The sequence below is a fragment of the Nerophis lumbriciformis genome, linkage group LG32 (genome assembly GCF_033978685.3).
Source record: "Nerophis lumbriciformis linkage group LG32, RoL_Nlum_v2.1, whole genome shotgun sequence".
Lineage (NCBI taxonomy): Eukaryota > Metazoa > Chordata > Actinopteri > Syngnathiformes > Syngnathidae > Nerophis > Nerophis lumbriciformis.
The window spans coordinates 3423586-3434483 of NC_084579.2; positions in this window are offsets into that span (position 1 = coordinate 3423586).

The window sequence follows — 10898 nt, forward strand, 5'->3', positions numbered from 1 at the left end:
ATCACCCCCTGGGAGGTGAGGGGAGCAGTGGGCAGCAGCGGTGGCCGCGCCCGGGAATCATTTTGGTGATTTAACCCCCAATTCCAACCCTTGATGCTGAGTGCCAAGCAGGGAGGTAATGGGTCCCATTTTTATAGTCTTTGGTATGACTCGGCCGGGGTTTGAACTCACAACCTACCGATCTCAGGGCGGACACTCTAACCACTAGGCCACTGAGTAGGTGGCCTAGTGGTTAGTGGGTTCATAGGTGAGGGTGAAATTGTATCCGCTTTCATCAAGGGCTTTTTTGACCAAGCAACCCCCCCGTACCAAAAAGCCCTTGATGAAAGCGGATACAATTTCACCCTCACCTATGAACCCACGCCAGGAAACCAGCCAAAAAAGAACAGAAAACGAAACGGCATCATCTGGTACAACCCCCCATACAGCAAAAACGTCTCAACGAACATTGGACACAAATTCCTCAATCTGATTGACAAACACTTTCCCAAAGACAACAACCTAAGAAAAGTATTCAACAAGAACAACATTAAATTGAGCTACAGCTGCATGAACAATATACGACAAATCATCTCAAACCACAACAAAACAATTGCAAATGAGCCGTCGACCCCCAGTCAGAGCGACTCCAAAACCAACAAAGCATGTAACTGTTGAAAGAAACCTGATTGCCCCCTCAACGGGGGGTGCTTACAAACATCAGTTGTCTACCAATCTAAGGTAATACGCAAGGACATTAACACATCCGACACATATGTAGGATTAACCGAGGGAGAATTCAAAACCAGATGGAACAACCACAAGGCTTCTTTCAGGAACAAAAACCTGCGAAATACCACAGAACTCAGCAAACACATTTGGGACCTCAAAGACAATAATGTTGAATATTCAATAACATGGCAAATTCTTGCATCCAGCACACCTTACAATAGTGGTAATAAAAGATGCAACCTATGCTTGAAAGAGAAACTGTTTATTATTTACCGTCCAGACCTGTCATCCCTCAACAAGCGCAGCGAAATTGTAACAACATGCCGCCATAGACGGAAACACCTCCTAGGTAACACATGAGCCAATCACCACGCCCCTAAGCCAGCCTGTACCCACCCACTCTGTGCCCTATATAAACCATGGTATGTGAATGCTCCCATTAAAATCTCCTGACGATTGAGGGTACCCCCCTCATGAAACAGGCCTGTAGAGATGAAATAGTCTTGTGATTTTTTTCCCCCACACATACATATATATATATATATATATATATATATATATATATATATATATATATATATATATATATATATATATATATATATGTTGTATGCCTTAATTGTCAAAACCCTGTTTTTTAATAGCAGAAACACAACATTTGCAAAATAATCAGGGTCAGGTTTTTTATTTTGACACTTAAGTTTTTCCTAGATCAACTTCAGATCAATTTGTCAATAATGTAATTTTTTTTTTTGTTCTTTTTTGGCTGTTTTGTCATAAAACAAATGTTTTTATGCAAAATGCAGAACATATTTTCTTTTTATGGAAAACACACCAAATATTTTCCTCACAATAATTTCAAAGTGTAATATTTGATGTGAAGTAATTGAAGCCTTCAATATGTCAATAATTCATAATATTGATTTTAATTCATTGTTAGTTTTGAGCAATGACAGTTTAAAAAAAAAATCCGATTAAAACTCTTGGGGATCCAAAAGGGTCCCACTCATAAAAGTGTTAAAAATTAATCATAATTATTATTATTATTTATTTTTTATTTTTTTTATTTTTTTTACTGTCAACACTTATATCTGTAGATGGACTTCAGAAGTATCCGTCAATTATACTTTTTGGTTTTTTTTTTCTCCATGTTTTTTTTGTTTGTTTTATGCCCTTTTAGTCTTTTAAATGGCAAATGCAAAAAAAAAAAAAAAAAATCAATATTTTTCCCAAAAAACATTTCAAAGTGTAATATTTGATGTGAAGTAATTGAAGCCTTCCATATGTCAATAATTCATAATATTGATTTTAATTCATTGTTAGTTTTGAGCAATGACAGTTTAAAAAAAAACACTAAAGTTCTTGGGGATCCAAAAGGGTCCCACTCATAAAAGTGTTAAAAATTTATCATAATTATTTTTTATTTTTTATTTTTTATTTTTTTATTTTTTTTTACTGTCAATACTTATATCTGTAGATGGTCTTCAGAAGTATCCGTCAATTATACTTTTTGGTTTTTTTTTTCCATGTTTTTTTTTGTTTGTTTTATGCCCTTTTAGTCTTTTAAATGGCAAATGCAAAAAAAAAAAATCTATATTTTTCCCAAAAAACATTTCAAAGTGTAATATTTGATGTGAAGTAATTGAAGCCTTCAATATGTCAATAATTCATAATATTGATTTTAATTCATTGTTAGTTTTGAGCACTGACAGTTTAAAAAAAATCCCACTAAAATTATTGGGGATCCAAAAGGGTCCCACTCATAAAAGTGTTAAAAATGAATCATAATTATTTTTATTTTTTTATTTTTTATTTTTTTATTTTTTTTACTGTCAACACTTATATCTGTAGATGGACTTCAGAAGTATCCGTCAATTATACTTTTTGGTTTTTTTTTCCATGGTTTTTTTGTTTGTTTTATGCCCTTTTAGTCTTTTAAATGGCAAAGGCAAAAAAAATAAAAATCTATATTTTTCCCAAAAAACATTTCAAAGTGTAATATTTGATGTGAAGTAATTGAAGCCTTCAATATGTCAATAATTCATAATATTGATTTTAATTCATTGTTAGTTTTGAGCAATGACAGTTAAAAAAAAAAATTCCATTAAAACTCTTGGGGATCCAAAAGGGTCCCACTCATAAAAGTGTTAAAAATGAATCATAATTATTTTTATTTTTTTATTTTTTTATTTTTTTATTTTTTTTACTGTCAACACTTATATCTGTAGATGGACTTCAGAAGTATCCGTCAATTATACTTTTTGGGGTTTTTTTCCATGTTTTTTTTGTTTGTTTTATCCCCTTTTAGTCTTTTAAATGGCAAACGCAAAAAAAAAAAAAAAAAATTCAATATTTTTCCCAAAAAACATTTCAAAGTGTAATATTTGATGTGAAGTAATTGAAGCCTTCAATATGTCAATAATTCATAATATTGATTTTAATTCATTGTTAGTTTTGAGCAATGACAGTTTAAAAGAAATCCCACTAAAGTTCTTGGGGATCCAAAAGGGCCCCACTCATAAAAGTGTTAAAAATTAATCATAATTATTTTTAATTTTTATTTTTTTTACTGTCAACACTTATATCTGTAGATGGACTTCAGAAGTATCCGTCAATTATACTTTTTGGGTTTTTTTTCCATGTTTTTTTTGTTTGTTTTATGCCCTTTTAGTCTTTTAAATGGCAAATGCAAAAAAAAAAAAAAAAAACAATATTTTTCCCAAAAAACATTTCAAAGTGTAATATTTGATGTGAAGTAATTGAAGCCTTCAATATGTCAATAATTCATAATATTGATTTTAATTCATTGTTAGTTTTGAGCAATGACAGTTTAAAAAAAAACACTAAAGTTCTTGGGGATCCAAAAGGGTCCCACTCATAAAAGTGTTAAAAATTAATCATAATTATTTTTTATTTTTTATTTTTATTTTTTTATTTTTTTTTACTGTCAATACTTATATCTGTAGATGGACTTCAGAAGTATCCGTCAATTATACTTTTTTTTTTTTTTTTCCATGTTTTTTTTGTTTGTTTTATGCCCTTTTAGTCTTTTAAATGGCAAATGCAAAAAAAAAAAAAACAATATTTTTCCCAAAAAACATTTCAAAGTGTAATATTTGATGTGAAGTAATTGAAGCCTTCAATATGTCAATAATTCATAATATTGATTTTAATTCATTGTTAGTTTTGAGCACTGACAGTTTAAAAAAAATCCCACTAAAATTATTGGGGATCCAAAAGGGTCCCACTCATAAAAGTGTTAAAAATGAATCATAATTATTTTTATTTTTTTATTTTTTATTTTTTTATTTTTTTTACTGTCAATACTTATATCTGTAGATGGACTTCAGAAGTATCCGTCAATTATACTTTTTGGGTTTTTTTTTTTCCATGTTTTTTTTGTGTGTTTTATGCCCTTTTAGTCTTTTAAATGGCAAATGCAAAAAAAAAAAAAAATCAATATTTTTCCCAAAAAACATTTCAAAGTGTAATATTTGATGTGAAGTAATTGAATCCTTCAATATGTCAATAATTCATAATATTGATTTTAATTCATTGTTAGTTTTGAGCAATGACAGTTTAAAAAAAAATCCCATTAAAACTCTTGGGGATCCAAAAGGGTCCCACTCATAAAAGTGTTAAAAATTAATCATAATTATTATTATTATTATTTTTTTTTTTTACTGTCAACACTTATATCTGTAGATGGACTTCAGAAGTATCCGTCAATTATACTTTTTGGGTTTTTTTTCCCATGTTTTTTTTGTTTGTTTTATGCCCTTTTAGTCTTTTAAATGGCAAATGCAAAAAAAAAAAAAAAATCTATATTTTTCCCAAAAAACATTTCAAAGTGTAATATTTGATGTGAAGTAATTGAAGCCTTCAATATGTCAATAATTCATAATATTGATTTTAATTCATTGTTAGTTTTGAGCAATGACAGTTAAAAAAAAAAATTCCATTAAAACTCTTGGGGATCCAAAAGGGTCCCACTCATAAAAGTGTTAAAAATTAATCATAATTATTATTATTATTATTTATTTAATTTTTTTTTTTTTTTTACTGTCAACACTTATATCTGTAGATGGACTCCAGAAGTATCCGTCAATTATACTTTTTTGAGGTTTTTTCCTTTTTTTTTTTATGCCCTTTTAGTCATTTAAATGGCAAACGCAAAAAAAAAAAAAAAAAAAAAATCCCAAAAAACATTTTTAAAGTGTAATATTTGATGTGAAGTAATTGGAGCCTTAAATATGTCAATACTTCATAATATTGATTTTAATTCAGTATTATTTTCAAGCAATGACAGTTTTAGATCAAAATAACATGTCAGATTTGTGTTATTAGAGTCACCTCTTGTTACATTTCACCTGTTTGCTTCTTTTATTCCACTTTTTTATCTTGTTTTTAGTAGTATTTTTAGAACGTGCGAGAAATGGCCCCCTGGCCACACTTTGGACACCCCTGCTTTAGTGCGTCTTATTAATGTCTTTAATGTATTTGCATTCCAATCGAAGATCAGAACATGTTTTTTTATCAAACACTCCAAATAGGAACAAACAACAGGCTAGAAATTGTCAAAGTTTTGCGTGTTGACGACCTGACGACACAGCTGCAGGCTGCTGTGCACCAACACCCCCTCAATAGGTCAAAGGTTAAACAAAGATGGCCACACGTCAAACGCTTTCCCTTGGTAGGTGGTGGTCAGTGTGGTCAGTCTTGTTGGAGCTTCGTTTGTGTCTTCATTAAAATACATTTTTTACATTTGATTTTACTCAACAAATTACGCTGACAATTTCTTTAATACACATTTGTGAGCAAAATCTACGTTTGAAAATTCAGTGTAAAAAAATGAGTATATAAAATTCAGTGTGTAAAAATTTAGTATGAAAATATCAGTGTATAAAAAAATATTTAAAAAGAAATAAGTATATAATAATTCAGTGTGTAAAAATTCCCTTTGGAAATATCAGTGGTTTTTTTTAACATCAAATTACACTTACAATTTCTTGGAATACAAATTTGAGAGCAAAATCTTTGTTTAAAAATTCAGTGTAAAAAATATCAGTATATAAAAATTCAGTATTAACATTCTGTATTAAAATATCTGTGTATAAAAATTCAGTGTAAAAAATCAATATATAAAAATTCAGTGTGTAAAAATTGACTATGAAAATATCTGTATAAAAATTCATTGTAAAAAAAAATAAGTACATCAAATTCAGTGTGTAAAAAAATCAGTATATAAAAATTATGTGTAATAATTCTGTATTAAAATATCTGTGTATAAAAATTCAGTGTAAAAAAAATCAGTATATAAAAAATCCAGTATTAACATTCTGTATTAAAATATCTGTGTTTAAAAATTCAGTGTAAAAAAAATCAGTATATAAAAATTCAGTGTGTAAAAATTGACTATGAAAATATCTGTATAAAAATTCATTGTAAAAAAAAATAAGTACATCAAATTCAGTGTGTAAAAAAATCAGTATATAAAAATTATGTGTAATAATTCTGTATTAAAATATCTGTGTACAAAAATTAAATGTAAAAAAAAATCCATCCATCCATCCATTTTTTCTTCCGCTTGTCCCTTTTGGGGTCGCGGGGAATCAATATATAAATGTAAAAATTCACTATGGAAATATCTGTGTATAAAAATTCAGTGAAAAAAATAAGTATATAAAATTCAGTGTGTAAAAATTCACTTTGGAAATATCAGTGTTTAAAATGTCAGTGTAAAAAAAAAATCACAATATAGAAATCCAGTGTGTAAAAAATGTTTAAAAATCAGTATAAAAAAATTCAGTATGAAAATATCCGTTTAAAAATTCAGTGTGAGAAAAAAATATGCGTTTCAACAAATATTTCTGCACTCCATTTTGTTACATTAAATTGGTATACACATTTTTTCAAAATTCTACAAGGCTGTGTTTTAACTACATTTTTAAACACACATTTTGCTCACAAATGAAATTGTCAGCATCATTTGATGTAAAATTCAAACGCAACAAAAATATGTTTCATAAATTCAGAGTCAAAAAGAGCTTTCGTAATAAAGACTCAAATTAACCTTGCAATTTATTGTTTTAATGATGTTAAATTTGTTATTTTGCACTAATTTCTCATGATTTTTTTAATGTTTTTTTTTGTACAAAACATGCATCGAATTCAATTGAAGTTTGATTGAATAAGAAGTATAAAAATCGTTTTTCATAAAGGACAAAGTGAAAACTATTGTAATGGAGGTGAAAACTTCTGCTTTCATTCTAATTGAGTCAGAAGGAAACGTTCACAAAGTGGAGTGAGTTGACTGTGTGGCTCCCTCTAGTGGACATGAGAGGAATTGTGTCACATGATGATGATGATGATGCGCATCAACCGACAGAAAATCATCAGCCGCGTGTGTGTGTGTGTGTGTGTGTGTGTGTGTTGCCTGCGGGCATGGAAACATGCTTTCATGGTCAAGAAGTGGCCTGGAAATGTTGCTATTTTTGTCCCCTGCACCGACGACGCCGTGCAAGCATACTGTTTATTTTGAGCAGAGTATTTATACGAGATATATTTCTGAAGGATTTTTACTCGCAAGATTTCAGACGTGGGACCGGACTTTCCTTCCTTGTCACATGCAAACGACGTATAAAGACGTAGTGTACATACAGGATATATATATAAATATATGTAGAGGACATGACAACTTTTATTTTGACACATTTAGCCTCCCTTTCTAATCTGGTCATTTATTTTGAAAAAAAAGACAAGGTTTCCATGACGATTAACAGAAGCTGCATATCCTGGACAATACAACTTAGCAATTATTCTTCACGCCAACGAGGAGTCGTACTTGTCTTCTTTTTCTCAGTCGTCAACTTTCCTGTCTTCGATCAGACAAAACTGCAGAAGGCGGCGGGCACGAGACAACTTGTTGATTAATGGTCCTAATGTTTTACAATCACCTGCTTTTTGATGACGTTTAATCAATGTTGGGTTCTGATGTTGATTTGACCATTGAAGTTTGGTCATTTACCAACCAATCAATCAATTCCTTCATTGTCATTGTTATAATAACACTTAAGTCATACATGTCAACGAGATTTTCTTTGAGCTTTGTCTAATATTCTACAACTCAAATACAACGTTGAAACAACATGCTTTTTGACAACGTTTAATCAATGTCAGGTTGCCACTTTGATTTGACCGTTGAAATTTGGTCATTTTAGAACTAATATTCTACAACACAAATACAACGTTGAAACAACATGCTTTCTGACGACGTTTAATCAATGTTGGGTTCTGACGTTGATTTGACCATTGAAGTTTGGTCATTTTACAACACAAATACAACGTTGATACAACATGCTTTTTGATGACGTTTAATCAATGTTGAGTTCTGATGTTGATTTGACCATTGAAGTTTGGTCATTTTACAACTCAAATACAACGTTGAAACAACATGCTTTTTGATGACGTTTAATCAATGTCAGGTTGCCACTTTGATTTGACCGTTGAAATTTGGTCATTTTAGAACTAATATTCTACAACACAAATACAACGTTGAAACAACATGCTTTCTGACGACGTTTAATCAATGTTGGGTTCTGACGTTGATTTGACCATTGAAGTTTGGTCATTTTACAACACAAATACAACGTTGATACAACATGCTTTTTGATGACGTTTAATCAATGTTGAGTTCTGATGTTGATTTGACCATTGAAGTTTGGTCATTTTACAACACAAATACAACGTTGAAACAACATGATTTTTGATGACGTTTAATCAATGTTGAGTTCTGATGTTGATTTGACCATTGAAGTTTGGTCATTTTACAACTCAAATACAACGTTGAAACAACATGCTTTTTGATGACGTTTAATCAATGTCAGGTTGCCACTTTGATTTGACCGTTGAAATTTGGTCATTTTAGAACTAATATTCTACAACACAAATACAACGTTGAAACAACATGCTTTCTGACGACGTTTAATCAATGTTGGGTTCTGACGTTGATTTGACCATTGAAGTTTGGTCATTTTACAACACAAATACAACGTTGATACAACATGCTTTTTGATGACGTTTAATCAATGTTGAGTTCTGATGTTGATTTGACCATTGAAGTTTGGTCATTTTACAACACAAATACAACGTTGAAACAACATGCTTTTTGACAACGTTTAATCAATGTTGGGTTCTGACGTTGATTTGACCATTGAAATTTGGTCATTTTACAACACAAATACAACGTTGAAACAACATGCTTTTTGACAACGTTTAATCAATGTTGGGTTCTGACGTTGATTTGACCATTGAAATTTGGTCATTTTACAACACAAATACAACGTTGAAACAACATGCTTTTTGACAACTTTTTATCAATGTTGGGCTTTGACGTTGATTTGACCATTGAAATGTGTTCAATTTCCAAACAATATTCAACTCAAATACAACGTTGAAACAACATGCTTTTTGTCAACGTTTATTCAATGTTGGGTTTTGACGTTGATTTGACCATTGAAATGTGGTCATTTTACAACCAATATTCTACAACAAAAACACAACATGGAAACAACATGCTTTTTGACAATGTTTAATCAATGTTGAGTTCTGACGTTGATTTGACCATTGAATTGTGGTCATTTTGCAACCAATATTCTACAACACAAATACAACGTTGAAACAACATGCTTTCTGACGACGTTTAATCAATGTTGGGTTCTGACGTTGATTTGACCATTGAAGTTTGGTCATTTTACAACTCAAATACAACGTTGAAACAACATACTTTTTGGCGACGATTATTCAATGTCAGGTTGTGACTTTGATTTGACTATTGAAGTTTGGTCATTTTCAACACAAATACAACGTTGATACAACATGCTTTTTGACGACGTTTAATCAATGTTGGGTTCTGACGATGATTCGACCGTTGAAATTTGGTCATTTTAGAACTAATATTTTACAACACAAATACAACGTTGATACAACATGCTTTTTGACGACGTTTAATCAATGTTGGGTTCTGACGATGATTCGACCGTTGAAATTTGGTCATTTTAGAACTAATATTTTACAACACAAATACAACGTTGATACAACATGCTTTCTGACGACATTTAATCAATGTTGGGTTCTGACGTTGATTTGACTATTGAATTTTGGTCATTTTACAACTCAAATACAACGTTGAAACAACATGCTTTCTGACGACGTTTAATCAATGTTGGGTTCTGACGTTGATTTGACCATTGAAGTTTGGTCATTTTACAACTCAAATACAACGTTGAAACAACATGCTTTTTGATGACGTTTAATCAATGTTGAGTTCTGATGTTGATTTGACCATTGAAATTTGGTCATTACCCAACCAATATTCTACAACACAAATACAACGTTGAAACAACATGCTTTTTGACAACGTTTAATCAATGTTGGGTTCTGACGTTGATTTGACCATTGAAGTTTGGTCATTTTACAACACAAATACAACGTTGAAACAACATGATTTTTGATGACGTTTAATCAATGTTGAGTTCTGATGTTGATTTGACCATTGAAATTTGGTCATTACCCAACCAATATTCTACAACACAAATACAACGTTGAAACAACATGCTTTCTGACGACGTTTAATCAATGTTGGGTTCTGACATTGATTTGACTATTGAATTTTGGTCATTTTACAACTCAAATACAATGTTGAAACAACATGATTTTTGATGATGTTTAATCAATGTTGGGTTCTGATGTTGTTTTGACTATTGAAGTTTGGTCATTTTACAACTCAAATACGTTGAAACAACATACTTTTGGATGACGTTTAATCAATGTTGAGTTCTGATGTTGATTTGACTATTGACGTTTGGTCATTTTACAACTCAAATACAACGTTGAAACAACATGCTTTCTGACGACGTTTAATCAATGTTGGGTTCTGACGTTGATTTGACCATTGAAGTTTGGTCATTTTACAACACAAATACAACGTTGAAACAACATGATTTTTGATGACGTTTAATCAATGTTGAGTTCTGATGTTGATTTGACCATTGAAATTTGGTCATTACCCAACCAATATTCTACAACACAAATACAACGTTGAAACAACATGCTTTTTGACAACGTTTAATCAATGTTGGGTTCTGACATTGATTTGACTATTGAATTTTGGTCATTTTACAACTCAA